This window comes from Rhodnius prolixus, unplaced genomic scaffold, assembly GCF_049639745.1.
Source record: "Rhodnius prolixus isolate KJV_2025 unplaced genomic scaffold, Rpr scaffold_10, whole genome shotgun sequence".
NCBI classification, from domain to species: Eukaryota; Metazoa; Arthropoda; class Insecta; order Hemiptera; family Reduviidae; genus Rhodnius; species Rhodnius prolixus.
In genome coordinates, this window is record NW_027411615.1 from 16,525,300 (window position 1) to 16,542,322 (window position 17,023).

Below are 17,023 nucleotides of genomic sequence, written 5' to 3' on the forward strand. Positions count from 1 at the left end.
TAATCTAGGAAAGTGGCCCTCACTCATTGACAGCATCTTCAAAACACAATTCAAGGCATGTTTTAGCATTAACAGTTTAATATGTGAAATATCATATAAGACCGTACGGATTTATTAAGGTGGAAGATGAAAGAGAAGGGAGTCTGCATTAATTTTTTGTGGGTAAGGGATCATTGTGGTATAAAAGAGAATGAAATTGTTGATAAACTTGCAAAGGAAGCCACCAATAGTGGGGAAATGGCTAATTATAAATTACCACACACCGATATCAAGGGTATAATTGCAAAAGCAGCACTACAAAAATGGCAGACAGATTACAATAATGGTGATAAAGGTAGATTCTATAAAACTATGGCAGATCAGTTACCTAGACAACCATGGTTTAAAGGAACTGTCACTAATAAATGGGTTGTTACGACAATAAGCAGGCTGAGAGCGAACCACGCGGTGTGCGGATCGTATCTACACAGGATCAACAAAAGGTCCTCTCCTTTTTGCGTAGATTGCAATGAGGAGGAGGATTTCAAACATGTAATAATGATATGTCCACGTTATGTGGTAGAAAGGAAACGAATGTTTGACGATATATACAGGTATTTAGATGCACCATTTCGCTACGAAGACATTATATTCTCCACCAACATTTATGTGCTTAAGTCGATAGCAGAGCTAGCAATGAAATATGAATGTATTTAAAAGCTATAGCCGAATTAGAATGAATGGAAGAAAATGCTTAGAGAAGGATTACGTGATTTTAATTTTGGTTAAGCTATAAGGATGGCAGGAGCACAGAGTGCTGCTCCATCCATTAGCAGTAGTTTATGTAAATAGCGGTATATAGTAGAGAGGGATGAATGTGTGAAGCGAATGTATTTATAAGTAAGAATGGAGAGTGAGTGATATTCTAGTGATAAGCACCTAGACGATGCTGGCTGTATGGCGGAAGACAATGCCAAAAAAAAAAAGCATCTTATAAAAAACTGTAAATGTGTACTTTTCAATTGTGTCGGAGTACCTGAGCCCCCAGATATGGATTGCGTAACACATGGAAGATAAAATAACTGCTTCATTCACAAACCAATTTGTAAAATCTTATTTTTGGGGGGGGGGGGATTCATAGGACTCAAAATGAATATTTCTAGTGAAAATTTCTAAACAGACTGTACGCTAACGATTTCTATAAAATAGTTTTATAATTACAAAATACTTCTTAGTAAAATTAAGCGAAAGAAAAACAGAATAAATGGTGAAAACCTTGGACAGCAGAAAGTAATGAACATCTCCATCTAATGAACGAAGTTTGTATAAAGTTTGCCGCTGGTCATATAACTTTATTAAGTAGGGACATTAAGGGAGCCAAATTTAGCTCGTAGAGTACCTGTGGCTACATTCCAACATAAACCACATTTAATACACAGATTTTCGTGTTTCTGTTAATTTCTACTTCTAATTGGGCCAATTCTAAATTCTCTCTGATAGTTTAATTAAGTTTTAAATTAAGTTTTGTAAACGTTTTACTGCGAGCGCTCGTAATACTTTATTACTTTATTGCAAATGTTTTGTTTAGTAATTTTTTTTTCGAATTTAATTAAGAAAGTCAAATTGCTATTTTAAATTGTCATACTACTATCATTACTTGATGTCATAAGCATACAGCTTGAGATATATTACAGGATAAAATCAAATTATTTGTTCCCATTTTTATAAAAAATCATTGCTGCTAAAACATTTTCCCGTATAGATTTTTTGGTTTTTTAAAGTTCTTGCTTTCTTAACTTTCTCAGATCTTTAGTTAAATGTTCAATTCAATTTATTATTTGTTATAGGGGTAGCCCCCATTCAAAGGAGCATAGAGTGATGATGTTACAGATTAATAACATAGAATCATAAAGAAACCAAAAATTAATAATTACAAATACAGATTAAATAATTGAATTATGTAATGCAGACCACGAGTTATATATGTATAGTATGTTTTTATTAAACTATTCATACTTATATTGGAAGAAAATGTCTTAATTTCAAAATGCATGTTACATATTTATACAGAATATGAGCCGAATTGACAGTGTCTGGGTTCAACAATTTTTCAATATGTTCCCCTACTTTATCAAGGAAGTAATACTCTCCAGTAGGTTTGTAAAAAGGGCATTCAACAAGAATATGTACCAGGTCCTCTTTCTTTTGTAACCGACATTTAACTTTAGTTGGATGTTATTACAAATATTTTTTTGAAAATATATCTTTGTTTGGACTATCTCATTTTGTGCTGCCTGCACATAGGCTAACTTACTTTTTGATTGTATTAACTAAACTTATTATACGGTTCGTCAAGTAATCCATACTGCTTCTGTATAAAGGCTTGGAAAGGGCTAATATTTGAAGATTTTTAAAGTATTGCAACTTTTCCTTAGCGCAAGCCAGTCAATTACCCTTAGCGCCGTTTACTGAAGTCTTACAAACTCCGTACAGCCCTATAATAGAAGTTCGTAGATGTTGTAGGAAAATTCCAAAATAAAATTTTCCTCGTTTCTTGACTGTCTCAAACAAATTCCCAAAGTTTTCTGAAGAAAAAAACATAGCTTTACTTAGTTTAGACATGGCTGGCTTCCCTCTTTAAAAGCTTTCTATCAACCGTTAAACCAAGAAATCAAGAACTTTTATCATTTCCAGTTTTCTGAAGACAATTTTCCTTCTAATACCTACCCGCCTCCTGCTGTACAAGTTTTGCATGTTGGATCACTCCTGTATGTCCCTCTTCACACTCAACTAGGTTGTAAAGTCCGTTTACATTATTGAATACACGCAAACCATCTCTTCTAAATTATTAATATAAAGGGTGTTCATTTTAAGACGGCTCAAATGCATTTCATGCTTAAACGGTTGATCTGAGCAAAAAATGGTAGAGGAAAAATTTGTTGCCCGTCACCTCTAGTTTCAGTATATGTGACTTTATATTAGATTCCTGCCCGTGTACGCGGCTGAAGCGCGACCAAAAGTAAGGGTTTGCAGTTGACCCCCATTTTCATAAAAACAGTTTTAAAGAGTATAAAAAGTTATGAAAGAAACCGGAAACCGCAATTCGATATCTTCAAAATTAAAGGTGCTAGACCATTTCAAAATCTGGTATTTATTAATCATATTTCAATTTTTTAACTTGTTATCAAAGAGAAAGAAGAGCACGCGATAGGTCATTTTTATGTATTTTTTCATCCCCTTTCTACTGAAAATATTGCCAAGGCAGTAAAGCTAGTATTTTTCTTAATATCAGGAAATAAGTAGTTTTCCGAGGGATTTTTCTAAGAAAAATCAAATGTTAAGAGCTTGTTCTCAAGCATACACAAAAAGGCTAAAAATTAATTCTACATCTGTTACAAACAAGAAGGTTTAATAATTATTTGGTAATTTTGGGAGAGTTGCGTTTAATTACCAAAAAAATTAGAAAGGGGATAAAAAAAATACATAAAAATGACCTATCACGTGCTCTTCTTTCTCTTTGATAACAAGTTAAAAAATTGCAATATGATTAATAAATACCAGATTTTGAAATGGCCTTACACCTTTAATTTTGAAGATATCGAATTGCGGTTTCTGGTTTCTTTCATAACTTTTTGTACTCTTTAAAACTGTGTATATGAAAATGAGGGTCAACTGCGAACCCTTACATTTAAACGCGCGTCTGCCGCGTACGCGATCAGGAATCTAAAATAAAGTCACATATTCTGAAACTAGAGGTGACGGGCAACAAAGTTTTCCTCTACCATTTTTTGCTCAGATCAACCGTTTAAGCATGAAATGCATTTGAGCCGTCTTAAAATGAACACCCTGTATATTCTTAAAATATTAAGAATACACAGAGCCCAGTTCGTATTTTTGTGGTATACTAAATTCTTGTTTAAGGCACTCAGAATTTTAAAATACTTGCTGCTTAAACATAACTGTTGTTTCCAGTCCCTGCTGAAATGCTGAAAGAAGTTGTAAAAAAAAAGTCGAAGCACAGCTACCCTGTTATGCCAAACGTCCATATATTCTTCTAAAAGCCTTGGTTAAATGGAAAAACGTGGCCACTAGCTCTTCATTTTTCTCAAAGAAGTTCTACCGCTTTGTTGCCCCATATCTCAGTAGAAAAAACATATAATATAGTTAATGCGCAAAAATGACTAAAGGGGAAACACTGAACCTTGTAAAAAAAGAAAGCAGTCCCAAAAAAGGGTCTAAAAGCAATGCCTCTTTTGATTGAAGTATTGGTGAATAAAACGTCAACTTGAAATTATAATTTCCAATTCCTTCATCTTTCTATCAAGGACCTATGAAAGAATAATAAGCTCTAATTGCCAGCAATAATTATATTAAATTCTGTAGGCATTGCCTAAAAAGCCTTCTTCTACTGTTAACCGGTACCGTTGCATCGCTTTTGATCAACTTCGTCAAAAGCATATAATTTAGGACAGAAGAAAAATTACTCTAAAAGTAGTAACACTAAGTCCACCCCTTAACAGGAGAGGCGATGTAAAATTAATAACTCCTCTTGCACATATTTTTAATTAAAAGTGATGCTATTTCATGAATTACTGCAATCTGGAAAAGTATAACCCACTTGCGTGTTTCTCTATAAAAGAACTCTGTGGGGAATAAATTTATAATTAATATTTAATCAATTATGTATTTTTTTTGGCGCTGGAAACCCAAATATAATAATAGAACAAGCTTTCCTATCAAATTTTGGGTGGAAGAAATTTTACAAATACTTTCTATAATTTAATCTTAAGAGTTTCGCCGGGATGTATATCGACAAACGACTAACATGGAACCCACATACTAAACTAAAAAGACTGGAACTCAACAAACGGAATAAACTGTTACTAAGACTAATTGGCAGACGGTCGAAACTTCCAATAGAACATAAACGACTATTATACAACACCATACTTAAACCAATGTGGACTTATGGACTCGAACTGTGGGGTTCAACCAAACGCTCAAACTCACAAAAAATCCAGGCCTTTCAATCAAAAATTCTCCGTCAAATTACAGATGCTCCATTCTACGTTTCAAACTCTTCTCTTCCTAAAGATCTCAACATACCCTACGTGACTGAAACAGCTAAAACTAAATACCGGAAATTCCATAACTCTCTTTCTCTATGCTCTAATCCTCTAATCCAAAATCTCGCCTCCATAGCTATTCCGGACAACCCCCCACGGCGGCTGAGGCGTTGCTGGCCCCGCGACCATCTCATGGATTGATAACCAACTCAAGCGGGAGTGTTGCCAGTGGGCAGCTTCTCTCCTCCAGCCAATCACGTCCATAGCATCATTCATCGGATTTGCTGATTGCATTGTTTGTTTTGTAGATAGTAAATGGCAAATAAAATTAAAAAAAAAAAAAAAAAAAAGAGTTTCGCCTTAATCATTTCAAAACAATTAATTGAGGTATCTAAATCTACATTGATATTAAATCACTGCCGCAGAAAGACGCAGTGGCTCACCTTTGTTTAAGAAACTATGTCTAATGAATAAAAATAAAATGAAAATCTTGATTTATGAGATTTATTATGAGATTGTATGGCTACCTGGAAAGCTTATTATTTTATTTTATTTATTTTTTTTTTTTTGGCGCATCAACAGCTGAGGTCATTAGCGCCCGGAGCTTTTTCCAGTGCACTGCCGGCCTCCGGACAGTGTTCTCTCGTTACACACAACACTGTCCATCACCGGACAGTGAGCTGTAAGAAGCTCCTAGGAAGAGAAAATCTAAGGGTCAGCTGCTGGATTCGAACCCGGGACCTCCGCGTGGGAGTCCAGTATGCTAACCTCATAGCTAATCCCTTCCCTGAAAGCTTATTATTATTATTATTATTATTTATTATAGGTGTCTCTCAATTTAGATTTTTAAACAAGTAATGTAATTAAAATATTTATAAATTTTGGGTGGATTCAGAGGCAGGAAAAACGAATAACATTGCGGACTACTTTTTCAGTTTCAAAATATGTTTCTTGAAGGGATCACAGGCGAAATTTCCAAATAGAATTTAGTCATTTTCTGGCCAAATTATCTTATAGTAAATATTTTAAAACTTCAATAATCCGCTAGGCTAATGCCAATATTAGTGGAAAGGATAAATTGTTAATGCTTTCTATGAGTAAATATTTATAATTAAGGTTAAGTTGTCAACTTTAAATTAGAATAATTTCCAAATAAAGTTCTTCAAGCAAACTTTGTTACAGTCACTCTACTAAACAAGTGCGTAACAATAATTTTATTAATATGGCAGTTAAGTTTAATTAATATTTATGAAACTGCTCTTTACAAAACTTACAAAATTGCACAAATGTTTTGAAAATGTTTTAACCTTTGAACTAGCCAAAAGCACAATCTAAATCAAACTGAAAAACCTTTTATGAAACCATTGAAGTAAAGTATAACTGAACAGAGCCAATTCATGTGTAACAATATATAAGTTTCATTGTAAGAACAGAAATTATAAATCTGGAAAAGATATGAATAGTACTGCAAACGATATGTTTATGCTAGTGTGTGAACCATGTACCTAAAACATTTTCAGAGAATAAAAACTCTTGCTTTAAGCCAATGGTATTCAAACTTATTCGTTCAAGAAACCATTATGAGATTTTATAAAAATATTTTCATTTCAATATTCCTTTATTATGCGAGTATAATACACAGACGAATATAGTAAAATATTATGATGGATAATAATTTCACAGATAATAACATATTAATGTGAAAGAGGAAACCAATCACATACAAATCCATAATATTAACAATATATTACTCCTCAACTGGTACCGTCGGGTCAAATTTGACCCGCACGTTTTTCTTTTGTGTGGCATTTTGTAGGAATTAACTATAAACATCTCCCCTTCTCTGAATTCTCCTCTTTCATCCTCACCAACAATCGACCATACAAATCAGTCGTTCTTGAGCAGTGAAAGTAAATAAAATATAGGTTTTGGGTCAAATTTGACCCGACAATACCATTTACGTTATAACTTTTTTTTTCGTAATATGTTTTATTTTTATGTTTTGTAGTTTGTTTTCTATTCTATTTTTTAATATTATTCTATAATATTAAATATTATATAGTAAATATTACATAATATTTATTATTATTGCTGATAACTGGTTCTGTTCATTTAAGCTGGTCGATAAGTTAGGAAAGCTAAATTTGTCTTACTCGGGGACATTACGAAAAAAAAAAAAAGAAAACCCCTCTTATATAATTCCAAATAAAGAAAACTACCGTCGGAACTTCATTGTTTGTTTTTACTGGCAACAAAACGGTGGTGTTTTGTACCAAAACAGAACAAGTATGTTATACTCGCATCATGATAATTCAGTACTTGCGATATTATGGAAAAAATGCAACTTTTGCATTTTTCAACTTTTTTTTTTTTTTTAATCTTATGAAACAAATTTAACAAAATATTCATCATTTTCGTTTGCTAAATAAATTTTCTAAGAAAAAACTAAATCGACTTTAATTATATTAATGATCTTTTAAAAGTAATGTGCATTTAAAGTTTCGGGTCAAAGCTGACCCGACGATACCAGTTGAAGGTGAAATTTTGAGGATACCAGTTAAGGGTTAACTACAAGGGGTAATAAAAACCCAGCTGTTTATGAGCAAAAATCTAGTGCTAATACTTACATGACTGTCTCTTACAACTACTCTCACATTCCAATGACAGGCAGTCGCACTCACCTTTTTTTACCCTGCGATTTATTTTTAAGCGTGCTGCTTTGGAAGAACTGTAATCGATCTCTACACAAATTCCTCTTTATGGTAATCATGTGATAGTATGTGTAAGAAATGTCCAACCAAAATTGCGAGTTGGAAAGATGTCAGTCCACCGGGATTACTACTTTTCAGAGCAGTTGTTTGTGATCGAACTCACGTTATTGAAATTGTAGTGAGCGTCAACAATGATGTCGTTTAGCCCCCAGAGAAATCCGTAAATAGTACTAAGGCACATCGATAGTTAACAGCTATCGATGTCGACCACCTTCCTCTTTGGTGGGGCACAGGAGATAACCAGGGGAGGTTTTTTTTCAGAGAGGCTCTTGTTTTATTGGATATTCAAAAATACGTTAAGGTCGCAACCTGTGTTGTCAATTGTAATTTAGAGTTCATACTTAGTTTAGTTATTTGTATTTAGCTTTGTTTATTTGTATTTAGTTTATGTTATTTAGCTTTGTATTTTATACTATAAAAACCTAGTTTAATAAATATTTTGTATATTTCAATGAGTTCGTTACCCAGTTACCACTCAACGCTCCAACAAAATCAACTATAACTTCAATTCTAGGTTTTCAAGAAAATTTAACTGCGCAATAGCAAGTTAGGTGAGTGGGCACACCAGATTTATTTAAAAGGCTAATAAAAATGGCTGTAATTAAAAGAAAGTCAGTTTCGTTATTTAACTGTTACCTAATATAAAACGAAGGAAGTATATAAAATAATGCAGGAACTCTCTTCGCTATAGATTTTCTACAAAACCTTGAGAAAATTTAGTTAAGTGAAAGACAAAAAACAAAGGAAGTTAATAAGGCGGGTACTTAAGTTTTTTTTTTTGCCTTGCTAGTCTGCAAACTCTATTTTGAGAGATAAAACATTAAACGACAACAAACAAAATAACTAAGGGTCCATGAATTAAAAAGTTGCCATGTACGTGCAAAAAATAACAATATCTTAGCTAGTATTAAATACTAAACATCTTTTGCTTTAAACACACTTTTTTTTCCTTTGATAGAAATGTGAAAATAACAGCAAATTTAAAATTTGAGTTATGCCCTATTAACTTCTTGATTCTTTGAGTTTTTTTTAAAAGAAGAAAGTATCATTTTTAAAAACTGAAGTTAGTTTTATAAGTTATTCTTTTTTATTTTTTATTATTTATGATAAAATAATAATTGAGTGTAATAATCAGTAAACCTATCTTGGCGTTCCTTTTGCAGATTCATCTTTGTTTGCCCTGGCGTCTAGATACGATTCAATAAACGAGTTTTTGGCCAGTAAAAACATTCCTGTGGCTTCTCAGCCTCCTTATTCGCCTTACTTGAGTCCTTGTGACTTTTTTCTCTTCCCGAAGTTGAAAAATCACCTCAAGGGAACTCATTTTGGGACAGTCGAAAACATTCAAACGGCTTTAACCGACCAGCTGAAGGCTATTCCAGTATCAGAGTTCGAGCACTGCTATGAGGAGTGGAAGAAACGTCTCCAGCGCTGTGTGGCTTCAGAAGGAAGTTATTTTGAAGGTGAAAATATAGAATTGCAATTCTTCAATAAGAATTGAAGAATTTATTATTATTCAATAATAAATTTTTTTTAAAAAAAATCAGTCTCATTACTTAATTTACAGACCTCGCATATGGTGAACAAGACAATTGTGGCCATTAGCTCAACAATGTCTCTCCTTAACAGATCTAAAATGAAATCCTAGGAAGTTCAATTCCTAATTTACACCTCTACTGCGAAGAGCATCCTATTTTACTGTGTTTCTATATTGGGATTACTTTATTTGATCAGTTGCCTACTTTAAAAAAAATTGATAGGCCATTGATTGATTGATCTGGAAACCAGAGTTTTTCCAATGGCGCGTGATAGTCTAGAAAAATATTTTAGAATGGTTAAGATGATTGCAAAAACATGGACGATAAAATGCTTTTGGAAACCCATCGACTTGTAAGCACAGATAAAAAGTTTAATTAGGTGACCCAAATGGGTGGATTTGTTGCAATTTACGGGTTACTCCAATCTAGTCGACTTCGACTCTGCTTTGAGTCCTCAACAAAGTTAGATATTCACCGGGCTGTTAGAACAGTGAGTCCTATCTAACAGCTAAAGATCTGCATCTCCTTTCCCGATCCACATTTAAATGATTTTTACAGGACTTCAATTCTGATAGAAGGCCCACAGCCATACCTGTTATTAAATGAACTGTCTCGAATGACTCGTCTGTACGCATAGTTGATTCCCGCTCCTCTGGCATTGGAATTTATTTAAATAATGGTTTATATGAGAAATTTATGGCTAAGTACTTTTGCTACTCCCTCCGTCATGATACGTAATAGTGGATAGCTCGCCTGGAAAAAAAATAGCCATTACTTTTACTCACAGAAGTCCACATCAATTAATTTGTAACATTCTTCAAAGTAAATTCATTTAAGAGCACTTCTAAGGAAGGAGAGTTGTTATGTTTTCCCACTAAAGGAACATTTAATGTAATGAATGTTTTTTTTTCCTTCATTCTATAAAGGAAGGTTAAATGAAGAAAATTTTGATTAGATAAAAATCCCACAACTATATTTCCACTAAGGTGAATTGAATTTTCTTTTTTTGTTTTCCTAATTTCTTCTCACGAGTTCTCTCATCCCCTTATATAAGTACTCGTCGATCAAAATTTTGTTCATTCCAATAATCGTTCTGAAAAATTCTGTATGGATATATAAAAGGTAATAAATAAATACTGTAAAGTTTTTGTCCTTTTACTAAAAACTTTACAACTATAACAAGTGACTGCCACTGGTTAATTTAATTTATGTGTGGGTTTGATAAATAATAAAACTCGCTAAACTTATAAGTAGTAATTTGATTTATTATATTATTTATTATCATTACTAACATTAACATTTACTAGCAACTACCGCTATTCATTACATCTACCAATTACAACAGTCACAACAGTTTACTATTACTTACTCACTACGTAACACCACAAAACTGTTCCACGACTGACTACTGGTCCGCACTGCACTGAATTGCGCTAGACTCAACCGCACTAACGAAACTCTAACTAACTGACTAACCGGCTAAGGGTACGTTCACAACGGAGCTGTGAGCATAGATGATAGCAGTGATGCATCAGCGCTTATAGAATAACCTAGTACATTCTTATGTGAGCGTGCACAACGAAGCTTCGACTAGTGACTCATACTCGCTGGTATAAACGAGCATAGATGATAGAATTGAATTTTTCATTTTTCTGCTAGCTGAACTCCAGTATCGGAGCTTCAAAATGGAGGTAGAAAAATTAATTAGTGCTGTCTTTACTCATTATTTTTGGTTATTATTTTATTATTTACTTTTAAACAATATTTTGTTTTTTAAATCGTGCTTACATTTATTTTTATGTGTATTTATTTGTTTTTCCTCAATATAACCTTACCTCAGAGTTATCACTAGTTTTTCTTCTATAGTTATAGGATTTCCATGACAATTTTTCCTACTTTTTGACCTTATTTTTTCTAAAATTTAGTCAAATGTGGTTGGACCCATCCTCACATATTCAAAAAAACGATCCGGATAATTTCTAAGTTCCTTATATAAATAGTGAAATTCGCCCAAAGTACTTCGTTTTTTTATTTATGGTATGTACATGATATTTTCTACATCTTTTTTCTTTAAAATATGCCATTTCGTTGCTGGTGAACATAAAAACTCTTCTTCACTACTCGACATGTTGCATGTATCACAGCTCCGTTGTGCACACTAATCAGCGATTATATTTTACTCTATCAGTTATCATCTACACTCACAGCTCCGTTGTAAACGTACCCTAACTGGCTAACTCTGCAGAACTCCGACTCAACTCTGACTCTCTCCACCCGAGACTGACTACTCAAACTACCTCTCTAAAATTGACTGACTACAACTCTGTCTGCCGCACTCCAACTGCGACTCCCCCCACTCCAACTGGGACTCCCCCCACTCCAACTGGGACTGCCCCACTTTAACACAAAAGAAATTTCACTTAAAAGATAAGAGAAAATACAAAAAATAGAAATACATGAAACTTCGAAAAAAAAAAATTAAAAATAATAATAATAAGACAATAACATAACTTTGACCTAATTTGTAAGAAAATCTCTTAATTTTAATTATTTAAGTAAATATAAATAAATATCGTCAACCTTTTGAATATTATCAATAGTTTGTAAACAACTAATTCTTTCCTCAGAACTTTGGGATTAAAATATTTGAATAAATATAATTTCCTATAGCAATGGAAACTGGGAAATTCCAACAAGAAATGAGTAACAGAATCAGGTTGTCACAAATTACAACAGATACAAAACTTATTTACATCAAATATGTATTTCACCTTATTTAAAGGCTAACCTGATTTGGGCTATAACAGCTTTTGCCAAAGTGTGGGTCGCGACCCGACACCGGGTCACAGAAAAATTCAGCTGGGTCGTGGCAAAAATGGTAAAAACACAAAAAATCTATAACATTTTGCTCTAAATTTAATATTTTTCAAGTACTGCAGGTGGCAACCTACCGGACTGTTTAAATTCGGATGCTCTGATTGGCTGATTTCGATTCGTCATTCAGTGCCTTCTGTCGAAAAAACTTTCTGATTCAAAAAAACTATCCGCATACTTTTTTAAACAGATTAAAACAAAACAAAAATAATATAATATCATTTTTTAAAGGAGATTAAAATAATACAATTCCCGGAGTGATTGATAAGGTTATTTTTACAGGAAACTAAGTATCCGTAAGGCAGTGGTTGTTAATCTTTTCAAATACGCGTAACACAATTATATATATATTTTTCTCGCGGAACACTAACATTAAAAAATTTGAAATTCGGTATTTAGCAAGAACGTAAAATTAACGAATAATAAAAAATCGAATATAATTTTCTAAAAAGATATATGTATTAATTAAAATTAAAAAGGATAAATTATTACATAGTTTCAAAAAATAAATTCTAAAAATGAAATTAATCAAATAATGAACATAAAAGTACGTTGCTACAAATAATAAAAAAAAAAAATTTAATGAGAAATTTGTGCCTGGCGATTCATTATGGAAATGAACGATTTTGCCCATCACTAATTCACTTCCACTGGAAAAATGCTGATTAGACTATCACTTAAAAAGATAGGCCAGCTTTGGTAGTAGAAAATTCAAATTTAAAAAAAAAAAGGAACGATTTTTTGTTTTCGTATCTTTCTTAAGTTTCTAATGTTCAATACATTTAAAATTGAAATTTCGCGGAACACTCGGACCATATTCGCGGAAAATTGGTTAAGAACCACTGCCGTAAGGAATCCAGCCCAATAACACAAGCGAGGGATGGGATTAGCTATGCGGTTAGCGTATTGAGTTCCCACGCGGAGGTCCCGAGTTCGAATCCAGCTGCTGACCCTTAGATTTTCTCTTCCTAGGAGCTACTTACATCAATTTGAAGTAATTGTTGTATAAAATAGATTAATAATCTCTTAAATATGCGCTCTGTACAATGATTCTTCTATAGAATTAGGGGCAATATTCGAACCAAATAATTCCTAATAAGGAAAAAAGTATATTTAGATGATTACAAGAGTCTAAAGCAATGAGTTATTAGACATTTACATCGGTTAGTTAGTGGAAAGAGATGTCTGAGTGGTTTGTAGATCAATTTTAATTCCCATTTATTGTGTGACAAAGGTAGGTTCGAGTCGAATTTAAGTGTGACTAAAAATAGTTAACACATTATTGCTTTTTGGAACTAGTCTTTTCTTTTTACTGGTCAGCACTTTGCTCAAACTAACCGATGGACATTTCTAGAACCAGATTGCATTAGACTCATGCTATCATCTATGTAGTTTTTCCTTATTTGAATATTGCCACTAATTCTATCGAAGAATGGTTGTATATTATTAATAATATTAGTGAGTTCATCCAAAATAATATGTTAGTTATTATTCATTATTATTTAATTCTTTGAATGGCAAAAATCCAACATTTTACGAGAGTTAAAATCACTATTAGTTGAACGATTTCTTTTCTTTTTCTAATTCGCACTTTATTAACGTATTGCTTACTTGTCGTCTGGGGTTTTATCTCAGAAAAAGGCAGTACGAAATGGCGCAAAACATGTATCAGCCGACGTTAGTACAATAGTCAACACTCCAACCACGAGTTCGGTGAACCAAATAGATCTGTACGGTTGCATTCTATAATACTGACTGACTGCGTTTTATTAGATGCCACTTTTTAAATTAAATTTTCCCCACTTCTTATCACGCTTTTCTTGGTCATCATAAAAATAATTAAATAGAACCAGTCAGTTTAAAATACCAATAAATATCATAGAATGTTTAGCATGAAGATAGCTTAATTTGAGGTCTCTGTACTGCTTCACGATATCTTGATAAGCATAGTATCATCATAAACTGGCATAATAATTCAAAACCTAGCCATTTATGTGCGCTATTCAACGAAGGTCACGAAATAAAGATGGCCATGAATAATTAGAGCAGAAATCGACAACCTTCTGGTAACATATTATAAGGCAGCCCAAAACACTACGTTACCATTCCACACTAACGAGGAAGTGAGGGTTGATTTGCCGTCTAAACTCCGGAATTGCATAAAGCTTTCAACCGGAGTCCCAACGACCTTGTGGACCTTTGTTTTGATATTTTAAAAAACAAAAATTTACTGCTTCTCTTTTACGGTCGTAAAAAAAAAAAATAAAGTACTTTAATTACCTCAGTAGAAATTTAATTATGAATAATAAATATCACGGAGGAAAAAGTAATACTTCTCAAATAGGTATTAGAAATAATAAGCATTCAATTACGATATTACTACAATTATTACTGTCGTTATTTTCTATATTTTGGTTATATTGAAATGTTGAAGGTAACATACAATATTAATTCTATTGTTCAATTGCATTGATGCAATTTCTTTAATTTTAATGGCACATTCATTACAACTATATAATTGTTTAATTTCTGAGCTGAAAATAGTACTTCAAATGAATCGTACCATATCTCTGAGCCAATAAAAATATGTTTGATGCATTTGGTAAGATTTAAATGATAAATTTTACAATCATTAAGAAGGGATTTGCCATATAATTTAAAGAAAATTAGAGAATTTTTATCTTTTATAGAAAAAGAGAAAAAAATTGTCAAAGTTGGGTGTTTTTCAACGTTACCCTTTTTCGTACAGTTTTTGACGATCAACCCTTATACAACTGTCCTACCGGACAGTTTTAATTCAATTTTATAATAAATCACTGTTTTTGAATGTATGTTAATTTGGTATAGTTTTTGCTAGAAGTTCTGATCTAGACCATTAATTTAACCAAACATAAAGGAAGCTTATTGAAAGATATGTCTTAGTGACTAATAAATTTGCTCTTAGTTTAAACAGTCTAATTATTAGATCATTATTGTAAAAGAAGCTCAACTGATTGGGTGTCAAAAATAGAAATGAAAATGTTTTGGTAATAGTTACTACATTTAGATGGATGTAACGTTAGATGAAAACCTTGTAATCAGTAATTTGAGTGCAATCGCCCCTAGGGTGTGGACTGAACAATTCTGGCTACACAAAAAAACACCTATCCTCATCGAGGAATTTTGTGAACTATCCAAATACACTCCAAGCCTAAACCGATACGACACCATCCTTACTTCCAATTTGACTGGCTCCACGCAATAGATTATTCGAATAATGTGCTCACTGATTTCTTTTCCTATGATAATGCCCTACCTAACAATATAAACAATACCAAACTCCTCTCATAACTAGATCAATATTACCCTAATGCCTACCTAATATTTACGGATGATTCCAAAAACTCAAATGGGGTTGGTTGCTCGGTGTACGACTCCCAAAAAAAACGATGGACAAATGCTCAAGCTTCATGAAATAGCGTTTGTATTCACTGCCGAAATAGTTGCCCTAAACAAGAGTTTAGCTTACGTGAATTCTCTGAGCGCAAATCAGGTGGTGATTCTATCAGATAGTAAAAGTGCACTCCAAAAAATCAAGCACCCCGGAACTAACGCATCCCATTTAATCTTAGACACAAGGGAACTATTAGAAGAAGTTACTTCAGCCAAGAAGGTAACCCTTATCTGGATTAAGGGGCACTCCGACTTAAAAGGGAACGAGCCGGCTGATGCCAAAGCGAAAGACGCGATAAACCTACCACACCTTTCCATAAATTCAATAGTCCATTCAGACCTAAAAAACCCTACAAAAAAATCTTGTTACAACATCTGGAACTCAGAATACATAAGCTCTCAGCAGTACAAGGGAAAATTCTACGCGTCTATAAAGCCTAGAATCCCTACCAGACCGTGGTATCACCTCCATACTGAGGATAGACCCTTTTATGGAGTCATCTCCAGGTTAAGGTTCAACCACAATTATTCTCCACATCATCTTGGCAGAATTGGCATTAACACCGAACCAATATGTCCCTGCGATAGGGAATCCATAGCGGATGCTAATCCTAGCATGCCCACAGTATACGCATGGTAGAGATATCCTCTGGCAACTTATCGTCGAAGCTAAATTTCTACTTCCGCCACATCTCTCCACAGTTCTAAGCCGCCAAACTAACGATCTATATAGTCAAATTTATCAGTGACAACAACATAAAAATTTAATGTTACCCCACCAATATTAATAACATATTAATTTTTTTTTTTTTTTCTTGAATAATACACTTTGGATATCAGAATGTAGCATTAAAGAGGACCATTAAACGTACCTGACTGCGTCTTAAGCTGGAAATAAATTACTTCATTATGGCTGCATTATTTTCTTTAAACTTCTCAGCCTATATACATGTATGCCTATTTGTTTTGTTTTCAAACATACTACCAGAAAACTGTTTTTATTTATGAACTTAAAACTGTTTTTAATTATGTTATTAATAATATTTCATTGTAACTGGTTGATTGCCCGTACTGTAAATCAATATGAATTGAGAAATGAATTAAAATTGAGTGTTGGAGGATAACGTTAATATTAAACAATATAGTTTTCTTAACTGCATTCTTAATCTAGGTGTTCTTCCCATAATCTTATCCGAGATGCATATGGAATATAAAATAGATAAGATTTGCACATTTTTAGGGCAGTTAATTATTAAAGTATTTTACTGCAAGTACTCAAAGAGATTACAGTAAATTACAATAGAGAAATCAATAATTATTGTTGAATAATTAACTGTGTTATTTATGCTCTCAAATACTTCTG

The 17,023-nt window shown here is 33.0% G+C and overlaps 1 protein-coding gene across 5 annotated transcripts in view; it reads right to left on the reverse strand.

The window, feature by feature from the left end:
* The window catches only part of LOC141456921 (uncharacterized), a 127,845-nt gene extending 115,980 nt beyond the window's left edge, over positions 1 to 11,865 (reverse strand). Inside the window, exon 1 of one of the 5 annotated variants that reach the window (XM_074133330.1) lies at positions 10,724 to 11,865. The gene's annotated coding sequence lies outside the window, so the exon portion shown is untranslated. Of the gene's footprint in view, positions 1 to 7,672; positions 7,867 to 10,723 lie in introns of those variants that run through there. The other 4 variants (XM_074133331.1, XM_074133329.1, XM_074133332.1 and 1 more) reach the window with 4 other exon arrangements.
* Positions 11,866 to 17,023: the final 5,158 nt, after the last annotated feature.